Source organism: Balearica regulorum, chromosome 7 (genome assembly GCF_011004875.1).
Source record: "Balearica regulorum gibbericeps isolate bBalReg1 chromosome 7, bBalReg1.pri, whole genome shotgun sequence".
Taxonomy (NCBI): domain Eukaryota; kingdom Metazoa; phylum Chordata; class Aves; order Gruiformes; family Gruidae; genus Balearica; species Balearica regulorum.
The window spans coordinates 37,007,669-37,028,569 of NC_046190.1; the positions used below are offsets into that span (position 1 = coordinate 37,007,669).

The 20,901-nt window shown below is 48.6% G+C and overlaps 1 long non-coding RNA gene across 2 annotated transcripts in view; it reads right to left on the reverse strand.

Moving 5' to 3' along the window:
• LOC142602651 (uncharacterized) overlaps positions 1–20,901 on the reverse strand; it is a 129,777-nt gene that overhangs the window by 83,498 nt on the left and 25,378 nt on the right. For both annotated transcript variants that reach the window (XR_012836413.1, XR_012836414.1), the window contains exons 3-5: positions 11,065–11,149; positions 7,000–7,110; positions 4,761–4,883 (exon numbers count right to left, since the gene is read on the reverse strand). This is a non-coding gene — a long non-coding RNA (uncharacterized LOC142602651). The remainder of the gene's footprint in view (positions 1–4,760; positions 4,884–6,999; positions 7,111–11,064; positions 11,150–20,901) is intronic.

The window sequence follows — 20,901 nt, forward strand, 5'->3', positions numbered from 1 at the left end:
ACCCATTGCAGGAGACGACGAGCGGCATTTCCAAAGCCTCCTGGCTGGGCAAGATTATATCCCTGCAGCGGGACTTGATTTAATGGAACGGCAAAGAGAGACGGGCAACGAGGACCATAAAACCTACTTCCAGCTCCCGCGGTCGCCGGCAGAAAAGTTGTTGAGTCAAGAGGTGCAGCCGCCCGCTCTTGCTGACCCAGGTTTTCTTTGCACTTCCCAGGCAGGGCTTGCAGCGGGTTTATTTTCTGCTTCCCCTCTCACCTCTTCATACATCTTCCCCGAGAGCTTTCAGCTAAGAAAGCTAAAGCAGCAGCAGCAGCGGCAGCACCGCGCTGGCCGGGCAGCTCTTCCCCATAGCTCCTCTCTCCAGGTGATCGATGATGGCAGCAGCGATGGGGTGGCCGTGGCCTCGCAGGCTCCGTCACGTCGCGGCAAGGATGTGCACGCAGAAAGAGCCGCTCTGCCTGCAAAAAGCTCTGCCTTCAGCCTATAAACAGCGGCAGGGTAGCTTACCGCCACGCTTTTTTTCCATGCTGCCACAATTTTGGGAATACCTTTTTTCTTTGGGCAAGCCTACCATTGCGATTGACTTCTTTCTGTGTCATGACATCGGCAACGAGCCTTGCATCCAACGCAAAGTGCGGCTGCCAAAGCCGGGGGGTATATGAGGCTCTTGAGACTAAGCCCTGTCACAGGGGTTAGTTATTTCGGACAAGGGGATCCCGGCCGGACACAGAGGATCCAAGAATCCCCAAAATCAAAGCTTTTTGGCATATAAAGGGCCCGTTTCCCGTGCCAGGGGCGGCGCCGAGTCCAGCTCTCCAGAAACATTACCTTGCTGCTGCGCAGTAACTCGTGAGTGCCAGGTATTTTGGGGAGAAGACAGACTCGGACCAGCACACGTCCATCCCACCAGGGCTGATATGAGCCATTCATTCGTAAGTCAGGAGCGAGGGCAAGTCAAAATTAATCCAACAGGTTGTAGCAGCGAGGGCGATCGAGGACCCGGACCCTGATTTTATGGAGCTGCTGTCAGCAGACAAAAAAAATAGATCAGAGCCTCCACGCAAGTCTGGGGCACCAAAAAGAAACATAGCCAACGTATTCTGCGGCTACTGAACAAAGAGGGAAAGAAAGAGGAGGAAAATGAATAAAAATCAGGCTGCCGATGCCCCAGACTGCTCTTCTCTCATCCTAAAAAGGAACAAGGATTCTGAAAATTGGGTGGATGTAATCAGCAGTAAACATCTGAAAGTCAAGGTTTTTAACTTGGGTTTATCTTTCCTCCTCAATTTCTACATCAGAGAAAGCAAAAAAGCTTTTGAACGCTCTATACGCTAACATTTATTTTTTTTTACACTTTCTTTTTCCTTTTGCATGGCAATGAATAAAGGCTCGACTCCTACTTGAAACCCTCCAGAGCCCAGCCAGTAAACCCACTGCCAAGGTTATCTCACAACTTACGGACTACAGGAGAAAATGGACTGGTAGAAAACACACCAAAACCCCAAAAATTATATACTACATCCTTGTGGGTGCAGGAGCCAGGATGAGCTGAAGGCTTGTCATCAGGCATAGGCACATGAGCACTTTGGAAAGGGTAGCGGGAGGGATATTGTCACCGTCTCCCAGCTCTGGGTTACCTCCCTGCCCTCAGAAGTTGGTGACCCCCAACCAGAGCTGGCAAAAGGGAGGGTGAGGACGCTCCGTAATCTGCTCCAGCGCAAAGTCCAACCAAACTGTTACGTCTCAGCTGCCTTCTCCCCAGGCTTTCTGCTCTGAAGCCAGATTTACCCAGAATAAAGGGGGAGCAGAGAAAAAAGATAAAGACTTCAGATACAAGTATTTCTTTGCAGTTGCTAAATGATTTCTTGATTAATTCTGCAACATGCAGCTTACCTGCCTCTAGCCCTTGCTGCTCAGGGTTTCGCGGAGAAACTATTTCAGCTTAACAAAGAGAACTTTCAGGCTGGAATTTGCCTGATGTGGGCAGCAGGGGCAGTAATTGGTTTGAAAAACAAAACATTGAGGAAGAACATGAAACTCATCTGAAACCCTTTTAGCTAGATAAAGGCTTTGGTTTACCATCGGCACATGTCTAAACTTTTCCAGATCTAATAAAGAAGTATTATCACTACAGCAAGCATTACTTTAAAAGGGGAAAAAAAAGAAAAGAAGAAAGAAATAAGCTGTATATAAATATAGATAAAGATAGATAGGTACCACGGTAGGCTCTCAAATTGCAGGTTTTCACATCCCTCTACTTTTACAGTGGGATAGCATCAAAATTAACATGACAATATATCATTACAGGAAAGCAACGACTACCGCACCCTTGTACAGGATTTGAACGCAGGATCCTTCAGCAGATTCCAAGTCATCGGCGATGCCATTCGCTCCAAGGCACACACGGAGAAACTTGTGGCAGATCCAACATTTTTTGAGGCATTTAATAACACAAACAGCACGAAGTATTAGATCAGGCTCCTGCCTGCCAGGGAAAAGCCTGAGCAGCCGGGTACGGAAAGCAGCGACATACTGAAATCCTGGGTATTTCAAGGAGAATTTGAGCGGCGCTTTTTAGTTTATTCATGGTTTACTGCATGGTATGGAGTTCCCCTCTACAGCCTGCGACAAGCCTTCCTCAGAAAAAGAAGACTTCTGTACAACGTATTACCTCTCCCTATCTAAACGCAGCAGTAAAACCAAGATAATCAGATCTGTGACAATTTAATTATCGGCCTCCCAAGGCAGCTGCCCCATCCCGACCCCGTTAGGGTGTGCTAAAACCCCACAACTTGGCCAAGACCTGCTGGGAAGCCAACAGCAACTCATCTCCGCAAGGCAGCCGCCTCGGGAGCCCGCATCCTCTTGCCATACATCACCTTTTTCAATGGAGGGGGGGGGAAATCAAAAAAACCCTGACTGAACCTCAGACCAACAATTGGCGTAACTTAAATACGAAAAGAGCCTTAAAATCTTTGCGGCACCCTGACACTGGTCCGTAGCTAGGGAAACACGTCGAGGGCGGACCCGTCCGTCAGGACTGAGGAATCCCCTTTTTTTCTTGCATCAGGGATGCCAGAGCACTTCAAGGTGCAACAACTTGCAGGTAGCAGGAACGACGCGTTTTCTAGCAAGGAGGGGGCAGGGGGAGTCCTCTGGCAACATAAGTCAGTTCAGACGGTGCTGGCTTACAAGTCCCTTCCTTTAAATTGATTAATAATGACACATTTAAATGGATAACATAAATTAATTTCTGAATTGCACCATTAGTAAGTAATTAATTTCTTTGTTCTGTGAAACTAAGATATCACTGTTATCTAAATCTATAAAGAGAAGAAATGCTGAACGAGGACTCCATTAATGTAAAAATTGATTTTTCCATTTACCCTCTTCTGAGGGGGTTTTTTTTTCCTCCCCCTCCCTCCAACGCATTTATTTTTCAAGTGGCTGGGGGTGGGGAGAGTAACCTAATTTATACTTCCAGCGGTAATCAAAAGATCATGCATGCTCATTTCAACCAAATGATGTCATTATGAAGGCTGTTAAAGCTGGGGTTGCCTTGGAAACGCAAAATACTGATAGTTGAGGTTGGACATCCGAGTTGTCTGTAGGCACAGTAACGAGGAAACGGTGTGGCCCTGCCAGAGCTGGCCTGACTGGTCCCGCTGGGAAGATCACCCCAAGTTACTCAGACGGCCTCTTTAGCACTTACCAGGCTACCACTTTCCCTGGTCCTCCCACCGCCTGCCATCATCTCGTAGTTATTTACGGAGCCAGGAGCGGAGAACTCGCTGGGTTCAAAGGCAAGCAGAAATGACGAGGCGTGGGGTAGGAGTCGCTCGTCCCAGCGGGAAGGACGCGCCAGCTGCGTGCTGCTTACCTCCAGCTGGCTCGCTTCTGCGTTTCAACCCAAAAAGACATGCCTGGTGCCTCTGCCACCCTCCTGGTGCAGCCCAGGACGGAGACTTCCCGGGGGCTCAGGGTGTCTCTGCCGACCAGAGCCAGGATCCAGTTGCATCCAAGGTTTTACATCCCCCCTTTTCCAAACCGAGGGACTCGGTAAATGGTACACAGGCACGTTCAGCCTCGGTGCAGGAGATCCTGCGTTCAGCACCCTGCCGCCCGCTCCAGAGGGAAAGGTGTGGCTTAGGGGAGGGGAGCTCTATTTTGGGTGCCCCCCCTCCCCCAGAGCAAAGGGTTTCCTCGCAAAGACCAACAACCTCACTCTGGCTAGACAAAACAAGACACGTCTGTCCCCTCTTGTAGTCCTGGATCCTTCAAGTGAGGATACTTTGACTAAGGGTTATTTTAAAAACAATTCCAGAAACAGAGCTGCCTTTCTGTCTGCTACTTAAAGAATAAAAAAGCCTTAATTTTTACCACGCGGTGACTATTTCCACGGCTGTTCTGCCCAGACGGCTTTAAGCAGCCGTCCCCACTGGTGTCGTTTGCATGGAGTGGACAACGAGAAAGGGCTGACACGGGTTAGGCAGCAGGATCTGCTTTGGTCCACCAACAGAAAAGGATGCAGACTGATGCTATGGTTTTGGGACAACTCCCCGGGTCTCTTTAGCCAGTTCTGCTCTTCCCAGTTCAAGGTACCAGGAGAGAAAGCTTAGGACTAAGCTGGAGATGCAGAGAGCCACATCTGCCTCCCTCCGCCGAGAAAGCCCCGTCCTTCCCACTGGGGTCCTTCAGCTCTGCCAAGCCATGAATTTCACCGTTCCTTTTCAGCTCTTTTTTTTTTTACCTACCCTGTCCCAAGAACAGTGCGATGTCATCGCTGATCACGTCACACTGAGCTGAAAGCCAACTTTAAGGTACGTCTCGGAGAGAAGGGGGCACAGCCTGAACCACATCTTCAAGTATCCACCGCTCTAAAGAAGAGAACAGAGCAAATTGAATTATTTACAGCGATTATTTTGGCTGCACCTTTTTATTTTCCCCTCCTTTTGTTAAAGAGCACAAACCAAAACACACATACAAGCAAGCCAATGGGATGAAACATTTACTAACTGTGGAAGGAGTGTTAAATGAACTCATTTCAGCTTCTCAATTAATATCTGGATGTCCCCTAGTCACTGCCAGGTTGGGGTTTTTTCCACTTTGGTGAGTAGGTAATGACATTAATACCACCACGTGATCTTCTTTCACCTTCCCCTTCCACACAGGAGTTTCTTTTAAGGTTCATCAATTGAAATTATTTGAATGCACCGAGAAAAATAATAAAAAGAACATTTCATAACATTGGCAGGAGCATTTCAGGCATGAGCGCTTTGAATATTTATTCGCCCTTTGTGTGAGCAATCTCAGCAAGAAAAAGTCGTCGCAAATAAAAGGAATTGCAAATACCAGCAAAGTAGCTCGGTGGTTTTCATTCATGATAATATTTGCACAGGCTCCTGGGAGAATTATCAGGCAAGGTAATACAAAATCCCTTGTAGCGTCAAAGCTTTGGACACGCCGTAATCCTCCTTGTCCAATGAAAAACATCTTTTCTGGAGAGCTGAGGGCCTAAGCTTGTTTTTTTTCCTGGCTTGGGAAGTCTGGAGAAGGATTGGAAAAGCTTGGAGAACTGTTATCTTTGCCTCATTTCAGTTTCACGGTGCCCTCGTATTTCCTCTGCCTCTCCTCTCCCATCCACTATCTCTCCCTTGAGCTGAAATGGAGAGAACAAGCTAAGCTGCCTTCAGAAGTCCAAAAAAGGGGGGGGAAAAAGGGGGGGGGGGAAGAAAGAAAAAGAGAAAGAAAGAAAAAGAGAAAGAAAAAGAGAAAGAAAAAGAGAAAGAAAAAGAGAAAGAAAAAGAGAAAGAAAAAGAGAAAGAAAAAAGAAAAGGAGAAAAAGAGAAAGAAAAGAGAAAGAAAAGAGAAAGAAAAGAGAAAGAAAAGAGAAAGAAAAGAGAAAGAAAAAAGAAAGAAAAAAGAAAGAAAAAAGAAAGAAAAAAGAAAGAAAAAAGAAAGAGATGGCCAAGCAGCCAGCACTGTTGGAGCAGTGGGAAGGTGAGGGATTCACAGGGAAAGGTCGGTCGAGGAGCAAGTCACAGCAGAACTTTGTACCACAGGTCTGGATTAGACAAGACCCTGTCTGGGATCGAAACGAGAATGAATTGCTAAGGAGTAGAGCCAAAACATCCTCCTGCCCGGGAAAAAGAAAGCAGGATAGCTGTATCCACCGAGGTTTTGGGGCTCAGCAATAAAAGCACCGGGGTCAATTTACTCATAATTAGCCTTTACGGGCAAAAAGATCCTACGGAATTTCATTCTCGCCATAGAATTTTATAGGGTGGTTCAGAAACTTATAGAAAGGATATTGTTTTCCATTATCTTGCACAGGTTTTTAGAGCATCTCTCCAGAACCCTGTTGGTTTCAGCCCTGTTAAATTCAATAACTTCCCTAAGGGAGCGCTTTAAGTGTCAGGCTTGATTCAGTTATATAAAGGGATAAGGGAATAATCGTTAGACAGTGCACGGGGATGGGAGAAGTGGTTTTGTGTGGCACCAGTCTTATTTAAGAACAGTCTGAATTTATAGATGAGGCTGATGAGAAAGTTGGAAGCAACTAACGTTAAGCGTAAAAGACAAAACCCAGGCAGTGCTTTTAGAGAGGGCTGCGATTAACTGGGGTACCGCAGAGACACGAGGATGGTTTCAGACGAGTATTTTAAGTGTTTTTAGATGTTTGTCTTGGTTTCATCAAGATGATGTCCCATGTACTGTTCTTGCTATTCATAATGTAAGCTATGGGCACCGGTGTTTATATAACAGCCTGTACTGCTTGCTTTGCAATTAACACATCCTGCAATTAGCAATCTGAATCACTGAAGACTTTAATATTTCTTCTTACTGCTAATACAGAATATTTTATTTCTCATCTACTGTTGTCCTTGCACCTTAATTTATTATGACAGCGTGAACCATGACTAATCCTTCTGAGTGCTGAGCACAGACGCAGACCGAAAACCCAAATCAGCGCCTCTCCTTCCAACTGCTCACCTAGCATCCTCCCCAGAAAGGGCGGAGGTGGACAAACGTGGCCTTCAGGAGATGAGGAGCGTGAAGCGGGGTGAGCGTCTCCATCCAAGACCGGCTCTGATCAGGAGTCACCTGCAACGTGAAGAGGAGAAAGGGCGTGAGATTGGTTTTACAAGGTGTTGCAGCGGGGGAGAGGCAGTTCCCAACAGCCAGGTTTCTAAGGGCGCGTGTGAACTTAACGATGCTCTGATAGACTTTTCACCTAGCCTGTGCATCTCAAATGTCAAAAAAACCCTGAGCAGACAGGCCCAGCTCCGTTTTCTTCACTAACGGAACCAAATAACCTGCATTTTTCAGCCAGTGAGTAAAGAGACTGAAGCTTTCTGTCACTAACCAAGGATATTTATCAGCACTTCCCAGAAGATCTGCTTCATAAAGAGGTGATCCTCAGGTTCCTCACCTGAGACCCTTCAGGAGGAGGCACCTCCATGAGTCCTCAGCAGCTGAGCCTGATCCAGCCCCATTAGCTGGGACCCTCAGGGCCAGGCTGACGCATTGTGCGGCACCTTCCCAAATCTGCACCCCACCGGTGCTCACGACGCTGTTGAGAAGCGCTGCCAACACCAGCTCCGACTTCAACGTGAGCCTGGATATTGCTGGAGTCAGCAGCAGGAGAGGCAGACGCGGAGCCATTCCCAATTTTGCCATCAACGACCAGAAGCCAGAGCTGGTCGGTGCCAGAAGGTGCTGAGGTCACCCACGTCCCTCCCTACATCACCCACGTGGCTGGGAACAAATTTCTTCCTCGCCTCTGCCTACTCGGACATCACTTAATGCCCGAAGCCTGGAGCTCAATAGCTCCTGCTCTTGTACAAGTCAGGACAACTGCAGGAACTCTTCCTAAGTCCACAGATGCCTCATTTATCCCTGAAGCTCGGCCGCTCTTCCCAGCCCTGCGCTGGGTGCAGATTTCCTGGTCCATCAGTACGAACCCTTTTTACGGCTTCTTTGGGTTCATCCCTGGCCTGAGCGTGAGACGCTCCATTTGTTTTGGCAAGAACGTCCCTGAGATTTATACCTGTAATTATACGGGTAACCTTTCCGACAGGGAATTTTAAAATGATCAACACTAAAGCAACCTACACATTAAATGTGATTAATAAGACGCCAAACGGCCGTGAGTCTGTGCCTCCCTGCTTGTTAAGCATGTCAGCCGGAGCGTCCCCGGCTGATCCCGTCTCTGCAAAACATCATGGGACACCAAAAATGGTGTGGCCTCGGTCATTCCTGTCGGACACATCCACTCCTCCCAGGCTACGTCCGTGGGAAGGTCAGGGTACGCAGGATGGACGACGTCCATCTCCTCAGGTTTCATTTCTGAGGATGGAGACTTCTTCTGGTCCTTGCTAATACCTTCTCCTGCCCCTCCCGCTCTCTGTCCTTTTGTCCCCTTCCCGACAGAAGCCGTACCGGTGCAGCCGCAGCCGGAGGGATGCTGAAGAGGTGACGGCGGGATCTCAAGCGACAGGAGACAGAAGAGCGCGAGCCCGGCTGGGGGGCAGGTTAAACGAGGCGCCCACTCCCCCGGCGTGAGGTCCTCTCTGCAGAATCGTCCTGCCATCCCCACGGGCGCCCAGTGGAGCCCTCCTCCTCGCTCGCTGAGCGGGCACCAGCTTCACCTGCTATCAAAGCACCCGCTACCCCTACAATCGGGGGAAATAGCATCTGCCAGGATATCCATGACGCCCCGCGGGGGCGCGGGGTCCCCTCCTTCCACCAGAAGGGGTTGCAGGAGGGTAGGACGAAGCTTTGCCGAGGAAGGCGGCTCCACGGTGTGCTTGGCAGGCTGCACAGCGCTATCCGTTACGGCCCGCGTCGGGTCGAGGTTTTTACAAAGCTTGCGTTTTGCTGATGGGTTGCCCAAAGACAGTAAAAATCAGTCATAGTCAAGCTTGCATTGACCTTCAGTCGACGGCTACAGCACGCTAAAATTACAGGAGAAACCCTGATGGCTGCTTCCGTATTCTCTGGACAAAGTTATTGCATGTAAATTGTGTATTGATTAGAGGCAGAAAATGTTAAGAAGCCTCTCTGAGAAAACTGGAGGGTGGAAAGAAATTCAGGGACTGACAAAAGAGCTACTTTAATTAGGAAGGAAAGCAAGGTAGTGGGAAGAAGAAACAAACACGACCTCGCCTCAAGAGCCTCCCACTCCAGATCTGAAAATCTGATCAGGAATCGTCTCTCTTAAGGAAAGGAAACCGGATTTTGGAGCTGTTTTGGCTGGGCAACAGATGCAGGAAAATGAGCCGGCTTCCTCCCTTCACCCAGCGCTGACGAGGACGGAGGCTGGGGAAAAGAGCAGCTATACTTTCTGCCGCTCCTGGATGCCGAACGGGGAAAGCAACAGCTCACCTAACGAGTGTGTAAAGACCGTGCTTATTTCTGCCTTCTAGCTCAAAGTGCTTACAGGGTAATTACAGATTTTGGACTTATTAGCTGTAATTACCAGGTTTTGCAATCTGCAGAATGTGGTGTTAAGAGTATGGGCAACCTCAAGTCGTCTAAATATGCCCAGGAAAGTTTCTTGTTTGTCTTCCACCTTTTCCTGCCCCAACCTGAGATGACCAGGGAGAGATGAGGTGCTTGTTCTCATGCTGGGAAGCCTCGCCGGAGCCTGCGGTTCCCTGACCGGGGACAGACGGGCCGCTCGTGGGAACACACGCAGCCCTGGCCTGCAGCTGATGACAGGCTACGGGACTCTCTCCGAAATTTGGCTCTCATTCGTACGGCCAGATACCACGTGGTGTCCGTAGGGAAGTCACAGCACTCCTTTGGATCGACACCATTATGCCAGGAGGGGCTGGATCAGCTACAGGGTTTTGGCTGTCCCAAATTGTGTGTCTGGGACTCGCTCCTCCTTTCACCTGGAGTAATCTCCCCGCCGGGCTTCCCGTCAGCCTGCCCTGCTTTTCGGGCGCAGACTGGACCCGCACCTCCAGACGGATGCTCCGGTCCCTCCCTGCACACAGCAGTTCCCCCCTGCAGCCATCTCGCAGCCCAGATCCTACCTTTGCCCCCAAAATTAAACACAGCCTCTCAATTAACGCCCGTCTCCCTTTCCAGACAAGAGGAGAGCTGGCAGCTTGGCCAGGAGTCTGTGGGAAAGCCTGGGATTCCCACACCTCGGACAATTAGCTTCTCTGCACATTTCCCAGGGCAGCTTAGCTTTGCTAGTGCAGCCTTTTTTCTTTTTTTTTTTTTTCTTTCCCAAAACCCCTTTAATTTCACACCGGTGCACGAAACAGAAGAGCCAGCCTGCCCGTCCATCCCTGCAAAGCACGGCCATGTACAGCCCCATCTGGGACCATCAGGGCTCCTGGTGGCACCGTGCTCCTGTTCAGAGAGAGGGGGGACAAGGGGGACCCTTTACCCAAGGCTGGAAACCACCCAGAGCAGATGCCAAGAGGTGAGAGATGCCTTCAAAAGGACGGATGAGGAGAGGAGGCGAGCCAGCTCGCCCTGACCTCAACGCCCAGAGGCCTCTCAGATCCAGGTCTTGTAGCAGAGATGCCCAAGGATGAAGGCAGCTCTGCATCGTTCGCCTCTGGTGTAACGCCTCCAAGGCCAGGTGCCTCCCGATGATGGCAAATCAGCGCTGCAGAACCCAGCTTGACCTAAATAAATCACAGCGGCTGGACCCAGGTTCTGCCTCTGACCGATCTTGGAGCGGTTTTTCTTTTTCCCCCCCAACGTACGTGAAGATATGCAAGTACATCGCTTGCTGTCTGCACGCGGTGCCGGGCTGCACCATCCCTTACTATCCCCTTCGATCCGCAGTGAGCCTGGGCCACGGCAGCGGTGCCCCAAAAAGCCAGGCAGGCAGAGGGGGACGTCAGCCTGGGATAACTGTCCTCTTCCAGAGGCAGCAAACTCCGGCCCCGCTAACAGAGCTAATGCAGCTCTCCAGGTCAACAAAATGCAACGCAGTACAACACGAACAAGCATTTTCGCGGCAATTTTACTCTAAATTATACGTGGCTTCTTTTTTATGAGCATCTAATACCTCCTGAAAGCAGCACTCACCTGTGGGAGCCTGGTGGCCACCTCACACTGGGCTGAACGGGAGAGCAGTGGTAGCGTAAAACCAGAACGTTGTCCTTCTAACCACCTAGCAAGAGAAAAAAAAATAATAATAAGGTATGACCACCACTTTTCTTTTTGTTTCCTTGGGAACTAACATCCCATCCGTGATGCAAACAACGAGCTACCCAAATAGACGATTTTTGGTTTCTCTTCCCTCTGGAAGCCTCCACTGAAGTCAGTAGAGCCCTTTCGGGTTTATACAGATGTAAGAGGGAGGAAAATGGAATGTAGGCTTCAAAAGCAAGGCCACAGGTACCTGTTGTGGTAGCCCCAGATTTCTGGCCACCAGCCAACAGGTTAGACGGCCAGATAATCCAAAAGCCTCACCTCTCTTCTTGCACGCTTAAAAATTTGCTTCCTCCTTTCTCTACAGCAAAAAGCACTGTCCGATGCTTAGAGAAGAGAGCGGATATAATGCCAATCATTAGAGTAGCAATTACTTATCTCAGAGGAGCTCTGAGAGGCTTAATTAGTTAATATTTGTAAACCATGATGAGCTCCGGAGATGAAGGATGCAAAACATCCAAGGCAAGAGATTGCTCACAACAAAGCCCAGAGCATCTCGGCTGAGCAACCCGTTGCCGTCCAGAAATCCGGGCCAGTTTGAACCCCACTCCTCACCGGTGCCACCGCGCGTGGTGATGCTGAAAGGCACCTAAGGGAGCGTTCCCCGCTGCATGCCAGCTCTCCGAAACCCAGCATGAATATGACACTAATGACATCTTTCAGAAATGTAATTAGCCTTCATTCACGGCGAGGTACATTAGGGAGAATTCAGAGGCTCGGAGAAGTGGGCTCCAGTGGGTGAGAACTGAGGCTTGTGCTTTGAAAGCTGCATTAGGGAAGGGGGGGAAAAAAATAGAAAAGAAAATGTTCTAATATTACTTAATTACCCCAAGACATCCTCAGATGTAATCGAGCTTGGAGGGCTAAATGAAGGCTGCGCGTGCGAGACCGGCAGAGGCTGATGCATTTATAATGAGACCACTTTGCAAGGCAAACTAGGTCTCTACGGAGGAAGAGGGGGGTGAAGAGGAAGGACAAGGGGGCTGGGGAGGTATCCCAAGGTGCCCGAAGACCTGGCCGTCTCCAGCGGCTTTGCGCAAAGTCCCTTCCCCTCTGCTCGGGGTTGCAGGCCGGGCTGGATGGAGGGAGGACAGGAGACGAAGGGTGCGGACATGGGTACAGCACCGCCCAGCAAACCATGCACCGCGCAACTACATCACGCACGGTTTGGGCGCTAAAACTCCATAAAAACCCCTTAGTACCCAATAAAACATACAAAAGCTGCTCCCTCACGCTAACGGCGAGCCATCCCTCCACCCAGCCCCAAACCCAAGTCGTTTCGGCATCTGATCAGCATCCTCCTTGGGAAGCCTCGCCGGGTACGGAGCTGGGATGGGAAAGCGGGCGCAAGCCGTCCTCGGGGTAGGGCTGTCCCTGAGGACGAGGGGGAAAAACCTTCCCCGCGGTGGCCAGGGTTTGGCCCCGTTGCTCCCATCAACATGAATGGAAATCAGGCGGCTAAATCCCCGTACTGTGGGGAAAAAAAAATCAAAAAAAAAATCACAGCCCTTTTATCCGCAATACCAGAGGCCCAACGCACGCTCACAAGCCCATTCCGGCCCTGATTTACATACTGTACAGAAGGAGACGTTAAAATCCAAACGGTTTATGGTAATTAATGCTCATTTAAATATTATACTGGTAACTATCACTTCCAATTCTACTCAGCCTTGAAGGGGCTCCGTGTGCGTGTGTGTATGTACAGGGAGATTTGAGAGGGATACTAGATCTTCTCTCCTGATTGCTGCTTTCCCAGAAAAAGCCTGTTTAATGTTCATTAATTGTTTCACTTTGAGAAACTGCTGTGAAAAGTCACCACAGGAGAGCAGAATTTTTTAAATTTTTTTATTTTTTTTTTAAATTTTTGTAGAGAAAGTAATAATGGGAAGCCCTGCCTGTGGCACGGATATATTAGCTAAGCACAGCTCTGCTCAGGCTGTGCAAGCACTGTGATGGGTGACAAATAGCTATTAACACTGAGCTCCCTGTCACCGGAGGAATGAAGACTATGGAGATCAAACAACCTTTAGGTGGGAACAAAATGCATTATTTATCACCAATTAATCTTTTTTTTTTTTTTTTTTTTCTTCACTAGGGAGCCCAAGCAGTAGGACTGGGGTGGGAGGCAGCACTGCCTCGCTGAAGACCAAGGGGACCTATCGAGCACCGTTGGTGAACCTTGCACCGAATCCAACCCTTTGCGATATCAAATATCAATGGGAAATAAATAGGTTGCGTAACAAAATAAAGGCACGAAAGGCTGCAAGTGTCCCAGTCCTGTTTCCAAGGTTCATTAAGCCACTCTAGCAAGGCCCAGAGGGCACGGCCCTACACTGTGGTCAGAGCTGGACCACAGCATCCTCAGAGGATGAGGAAGAGGAGAAGGACGTGTCCATTGCCACACCCCTCAGGCAGCAGTCCAAGCACTGAGGGCTTTGCCTCCTTCCAGCTCCTACGGAGTTCCCCCTCCGGGGAAGATGAAGGATGCAGAAAGTTGTCCCTCAGGAGAAACCCAACATTATCCACTCTGGCATCTACCAGCTGGCCGGCCAGCCAGCTCCACCGAATCACAGAGCGAGCAGCCCTCTCTGGGAATATCTCCTGCACAGGACATGGAAAGGGGCCAGCGTGGTTACCCTGCCTCGTACCGCCCCCGTCTCCCTGAGCGCCGGGAGCACGGCCAGAGAACACGAGACCTGCGCAGCACATCGGCGGGATCCAACCGCTAGCGGCTGCGGCAGCGACCCTCCAGCCAATCTCACACCACAAGCGATGCAAAGGCAGAGATGAAGTTTTGTCCCCTCACCTTCTCCGGGTACAGCTGAGCTCTACGCGGCTCCTACACCGAGACCTTTTGCATTACTCGATGTGAGATCAGAGAGAGAACTGACCGCGTGCGTATAGCAGAGTGGCAACGGCAGCAAAGGAGGAGTTAGCGGGGGGTCAGCAAAAAATGGACAGTACGGGTCTTGGCCAAACAAAATGCCTGACAAACCCACCCACATACTGAGAGCAAGTGATCCATGTTCACGCCTTGTCCGAAAAAAACCACCCAGGATATTTGATGTACCAAACCCATCGCTCCTTACCCGCCCATCCATGGGAAAGCACGGGAAGTGGCAGCAGAGCCCAGGAGCTGTTGCAATGCCCCTATTATACTAACGATGTTTTCTGCCCAAACCGCCCCAGGTGCGGCTCCTCATTGCAAAACGGGTAGCCAGGAGAACCGCCCTGATCCCTTCGGGCTTGGACCTGTCCCTCGCACCACAACTACCATGAGAAGTACCCAGGATTTGCTTGCAGGGGACCACCAAGGGATGCTGAGAGACATAAGCAAGAGCCCGCACCCATTCCAATCGCTTGACAAGGTCTTACAAGATCCATGTTTGCATTAAAAAGAAATTAAAAGGTTTTCCACTCCACTAGCTTGCCCAAAGCCTGCATACTAAACAGCAAATGCTACCTATGAGGTTGAATAAAATCTTCATAAAAAAAAAAAAAAAAAAGCTAGCAGTCATTGAATACATCATGAACAATGACATTGGGGAGGCATTGTTCTTCTTCTGCCTGATGGACCATGCTGAAACACCTGTTTCTTATCGTGAAACCGTTAATAACTGTCACCACTGAAATCAGGGCTGAAAATGTGTCATTAAGTCAAGTTATTCCAACCACCGCCAAATTGAGAAAAGAAAAAAGAAAAAAAAAAAAACAGCAAGGAGGAATAGAGGCAAAACTAGATCTTAGATAAACCCAGATAAATGTCAAAAACAGTCTTGTCTATGTGTCCACTGAAAAACCGCTTGTGACAGGGGAGGGAAAAAACCACCACCAAACCGACCCAGTCTACCTAGTAGATGTCTCCTGCCTCACAGGCATCTTCTAGCTGACAGGAAAGACACAGCTGGACAACTATAGGCAATTTTAACTGATTAACTACAGACATTGACCCTTTGAATTAATTCACCAGGGATTTATTGCCTCCCAGTCATCTCCTAAAGCTACAGCCTCCCCACAGAGCCAACAAAACCCAGTTTCTGGTCCTGCCTTTCTCCTACACCAGTTGTCAAGGAGTAACAGGGCTGGTTACTCAGGGGTGTTTAAGATAATCCTGGCTCAGGTAGGACTGAGAGAAAGGATGTTTTGTACTTATGAGAGTGAGCATTCACAGAACGCAACCCTTTAGGGGCTGCAAGGTCTTTTTCTTAGAGAAACCTAGAGCGAGGCATAAGTTAAATGCCCTAATTTTGCACGGGTCAGACGTGGGAATGGGCCTGAGTTTTGCAGTGCAGGACCATCTTCTGTAACAAAACCTCTTGCTGACGTTTATCGTGCTGCTCGCTGCCTGTATCAACCGCATCTCCCATAACCGTTGAAAGCTTTAGATCACTTTTCTACAGTGAAACTGGTTATTTCTCCCCAAAATCATGACCAGTCTCAGCCTTTCCTCTTTCCATTCAAGACCCTGGTCTGGCCGGGTTTTGGTCCCATTTTGGGCCATTTCTGTCCAGTGAAACCCAGCTGCCACCTTGTAAATTAAACACACCCATCCAGCTTTTGATGTCTTCTCCACTGGCAAAGTAGGCCCAGATATGAAGGCTACGTGTCCGTAGTGGTCTACTGCCCTAATTAGCTGCCTTTTTCCCGTTACCGAGGACTGACCGATGGAGTGCTCGGTACAAAGAAGCACCAGTTAGAGGCAGCAGCTCCATCCCCTAAATTTTTTGGCACAAGGCTATGCAGTCCTTTTAGCGAAGCCCCGGATTTTGAGGTGGGCAGCGCAGGAGCTGACACCGGGCCCCATTCGCAAGGAGTCACAAGAGCTCGCTGAACTGGTTTGAGTGCAGTCCTGTCCAAAAAAGTCAATTACGCTGATGTTTTCTGTCAAAAAGAAAAATTAAGCGGAAAATCCCTGGCTAGCGCTACTCTTCACCCTCAGCTCGTGGGAATCCACACGGTGCCAGCCTGAAAGCTTCACCCTCCTTGTACTGCACGGAGAAGCTGGATCGAGTCTCCGTATTTCTATTTTCCCAAAAAGAAGAATTTAAAAAGGACCAGCGCCACTTCTCCAGCGGTTGCAAGCACACTCAACAAAAAGATGCACCCGAGATGACCTCGAAACAACCCGAAATGAATCTCTCCAACCCGAGCCGCCACGGAGCGGAAGCGTTTCTTGCGCGAGCCGTGGTCGGGGTTTCGGCGAGCGGGATACGGATGGCATCCTTTATCTTCCTCTGCAAACTCCCTGACAACCTGAGAAAGGATGGTTTAAAGGAGCAAAACAAAACACTCACCTGCATGACAGAGTAGTTAGCTTAATCCCCCAAAGGCAAATCCCGTTAGCGTGTAAAACTAGGAGTGATAATTGTAACCAGTTTTCAACCTTTACCGTAGTGGAAATAATCACTTCAGCGGCGCTGCCCCGCTTCCCAGAGACTTCTTTCTCTGCAGATTATTTTAAAGTAATCTAATGAGGGGGAGCGGGAGGGAAGGAGGATGTAAGATTAAAGAAGAGAAGGCTGGGGCGGGAGGATGCGATTCGGGCAGCTACAGGTTGCTCAGGATGGACTGAGAAGCATCTCTGCCTGAGAAACAACTCAAAGGCAAAAAAAAAATAAAGAAAACAAGTAAAATGCAAACTGGATTTCATGCAGATGGATTCTGCCAGGCGAGCCTGGTAAATATATTTTTCTGGGAGATAACAGCTTTTTTTTTTTTGCTTTTTTTTTTTTTAGACAAAAGCCAATCTTTGCCTTTTGTGAGAGAGCTTGACCATCTGGACTTCAGAAAAACATTTGATATTGTGCCACATGGGAAAATGATTAGTTAAACCATAGGAGGGGAACATTACAATAAGAATTATGAATCAAAGAAAAGCTTTGCCTAAAAAAAATAAGATTACAATAGATAATACCAAAAAAAGAGACGGTCTGGAGGGATTCTGCTGAGCAGACTGTTCAGTCACCACTCACGTTCAACGCTTCCTTAGCGATGGGAGACCAACACTTGTCAAGATCGCCGCTTAGGAGGCAAACCAACCCAAAATAATGAGTTTTGGCATCATTCAGAAGGAAAGGACGACTTTGAGAACCAGACCGATGGACGTGGAATGACATTCCAGGGTACAAAATCCAAGCCACGTTTAGGAGATCAGTGGCAAGGATGAAAACCCGGTGGAGATGACAAACAAGAAGACCCACCCGCGTGGTTTAGCTGAGACAACAGATCGGAGGGCCCTGACACAACACAATTATAAAAAGGCATCTACAACTCAAAGTATTTCCAGAAGAGAGAGAGAGAAAAACCTATTAACTGCTAATGAAGAACATCTCCAAGAGCTCATATCCTGAGTACTGTGGTGAGGTTGGAGAGAGCAACATAAACCACTCATCAGCACATTTAGGCTGGCTAATTACTCTTCACTATCGCGCGAGCCAGGACCTGAGACAGCCTCCATGGGAACAGAGGAGCAAAAACCCGCCTGCCATTGAGACAGCTCTCAATAAAGTTTACAAAAAGGGAATGGTGAGTAGTTGCTTGCAATAGCAAGCGACTGGCGACAGCGAGCCATGAGATCCTTCCAGCCCCATGTTCCTCTTACACCAGTAATTATTGGGGGAGCAATGATAGTCCCAAGCCGGCCCCATGCCCATCATTGCCTACATGCTCACCAGATCCCTGCGACGGGGACACAGAGAGGCACCAGCACCATTAAGTTTGTAGTTTCTGGTGGCACACTCGGTTCGCTGCCCACCAGAAGTGGGCAAGTCCCCTCGCAGCTTGAAGAAGCTCTTCTCATCCCAAGGCTTCTCCAAGAGCCCAACGTGCTTTCCCACAAGCATAATTTAAGGGCTTCTGGGCTTTGCTTTTTACAAGATGCTGGGAAATAATCCCCTCGCCAGGTTTTCACCAGGTCCAAACCTTATTAATTTAAGGCTTGTTCATTCAGGGAGCGCTGGTCCTTATTGCATACCGAGCCAGCCAAATTTAGCCTGGAGTTAAGTACCTTTCACTTGCTCTAGGAAGACTTTACAAGAATACAGATACCAATAGCTATCTCAAAAAAAGCAAAACGCTGAGAAACAGATGCAATATAAGCTGGTCTTTCTGTCCCGCCAGCACGCGAGGTCACGCAACACAGCATAACCAAACCCACGTCTTTGCCAGCTCTCGCCCAATGCAACAGTCGTCTTTGGAGGAACCCAAAAACCGTGGGTTCTCCTTCCCCACAAGGTCTTTGGAAAGCAGTAAGGGATGAAGCGAAGGGATTTTGGCAGAAATTAAACTGAATTTACTCTGGTGAATTTTCACGACAAGATACTTTGGGCAAACATTATTAAGCCTCCCTAGGTAATGTAATTAGAAGTTCTGCCCCTTTTATCTAAAGTTTGCACACACACAAAAAAAATCCATCGCTGCATTAAGTGGTAAAAAAGACTTTTCCATCTTTTTTTTTTTTTTTTTTGTTCTTAATAAAGGGGTTTTTTTTAAAGCCTTCTTTAAGCAGGTGAATGTTTCATGAGGAATCCTGGGCTCATTCTGAATACATTTGGATCTCTCTTGAGTAAATCAGGAGCCAGATTCAGGTTTTACATCAAAATACGTGACAATAAGCCTCAAAACGCAGGTGGCTATTCGAGGGAGGAGAAGACAGCAGCAAAGGCCTCTAAGAGGAGAATTACTCAGGTTTACCCAGCAACTTCTGTGTTTATGGGCAAAACCCACTCACGGTGAGTAAGGATGGTCAGAAATTGAGACAAAACAGTTTTTAGTCAGAGAATGTCAGCTTGCCAAACTGAAGATCTCACGCAGAGGGGGAAGAAAGGCCATTTCAAATGACAAATTTATTTACCCGAACTAGAGATTTTTCAGCGTCGTCATCATGGAGTTGTCAGCGGTTTAAAAAATAAAAATAAAATAATAATAAAAAAAAAAGATAGAGGAAAAGAAGAGCTTCACGAAGCAGAAATAACCTGGTATATTGAGTACTGGCCAGGGATGCGGATGGCTCAGATTCAAGCCCTTCAAAGCAGGGATTTGTACCTCTCTGTCTCCAACATTCCCAGTGGGGCCCCAGCCATAAACCAACCCTGGGAGGTTCACTCTCATCTTCTGGTTAAAAAAAAAAAAAAAGAAAAAGAAGAAAATAATAATTTTAAAAAGTATCTTGGTTTTATCTTGATGTAGAAAAAGCACTTCTTTCGAAATCTCAGGAAGGATTGTGGGATGAGAACGAAGCATGTCCCTTCCCTTCCCTCCCTGTTTTGGATTACAGCTTATTAGCATCATTGTTTGGTTTAAGATTTCCCATAAAAATTCCATTCCTGGCAAACACCTCAAGCAAAAAAGTAAGCAAGCGTTAATAGGAGCTCTCTCTCATTAAGACCAGTTTCCCAAGAAACGGGAGCTCCTACATGTGTGTGCACACATGTCCGATCTCAGTCAAGCCACCGTTTAATAACTTTCATCCAGTTCTGACACAGGGTAGAAATCGCAAAATATTAAGTTCCTGAAAGCTTAAGGAAAATAAATAGCTGGACAAAGGAGAGAGCAATAGCCCCTTGAAGGACAGCCCGCTCAACCTCGCTATTAGCCATCAGAGAACCCACACCGAGGAAAGTCATAGGAGATTAAGCTCTGCACCTTCTCCTGCCAGCAGCACCACTCGGCTCTTAAAAAAATTAATAAATTACTGTCAATAATAACCTGGACTAAGAGGCAGGGGGGGAAGAAAAGAGGCTTTTCCGTTGAGCTTGTCCTCCTCCTGAGAAGGGACGATTCTCGCGGCCGGTCCCCACCGCCAGCTCCAAGCAGATGGCGCGGACACGCCTGAGCTGGAGAGCTCTTTTGTAATAAAACGCCTCTCCCAGAAATTAACTTTAATTAAGGCATGGGTGTTTAATATCTGTATTTGAGACAATAAGCCTTCAGCGGAGAGGCCGTTCCCAGACTCTCGTCTCGCACCTTCCCCAGCATCTCCTCCTGCCCCTGGTCCTGCCACCCAGCGCCATCCCCTCCTTGGAGGAGCTGGCCCCGGCTGCTGGGAAACGTGCAGGAACTTCACGTCTTGGAGCTCTCTATCCCCCCTCCCGGTAAATTTGACAAGGGGTTCAAAACTCGTTAAGAGGAGGCTGGTGGGAGGAAAAGCACTGACAGACAGTACAATCGCATAAGCTGCTTTTCCTCAGGAAACCAGGCTAAAAATAATACCCTGCAATTTGACAGCCTCAGCCCAGGAGAGCCACCAGCGCGCTAGCGAGGATGCAGGAGCGGAGCCCGGCCGGGTGCTGGCTCCGGGATCCCACGGCACCGAGCAGGATCGAGCAAGGCACGGGGACAGCACCCATGAGTCGAAACCGCACCCGTGATGGCACCCACTGCCACCCCAGCCACCAAACCCAGAATTTTGCAGGCAAAAGGGCTCCTGCAAGATCCACACACACCCCCCCAGCATGGTTTCAGCGTGCTGCTGCTGCAATAGTCTAAAAAAATGCCGGTTTACTGCCCAAAACCATATTCCCCCAATGCAAGAGGGAAATCTTGCTGTCACAGACACAATTCGTTCTCCGCATCCCGCTCCGGTGATGGAAGAGAAAACCTTTTGGTAGTAATTGCTATGCAAGGGAGGGGGAAGAGATTCTGATAGCTTTTATTATCAGGGTATCCAGACGTAAAACGAATGCCTGCAATATTTATACATGTCATCACTTA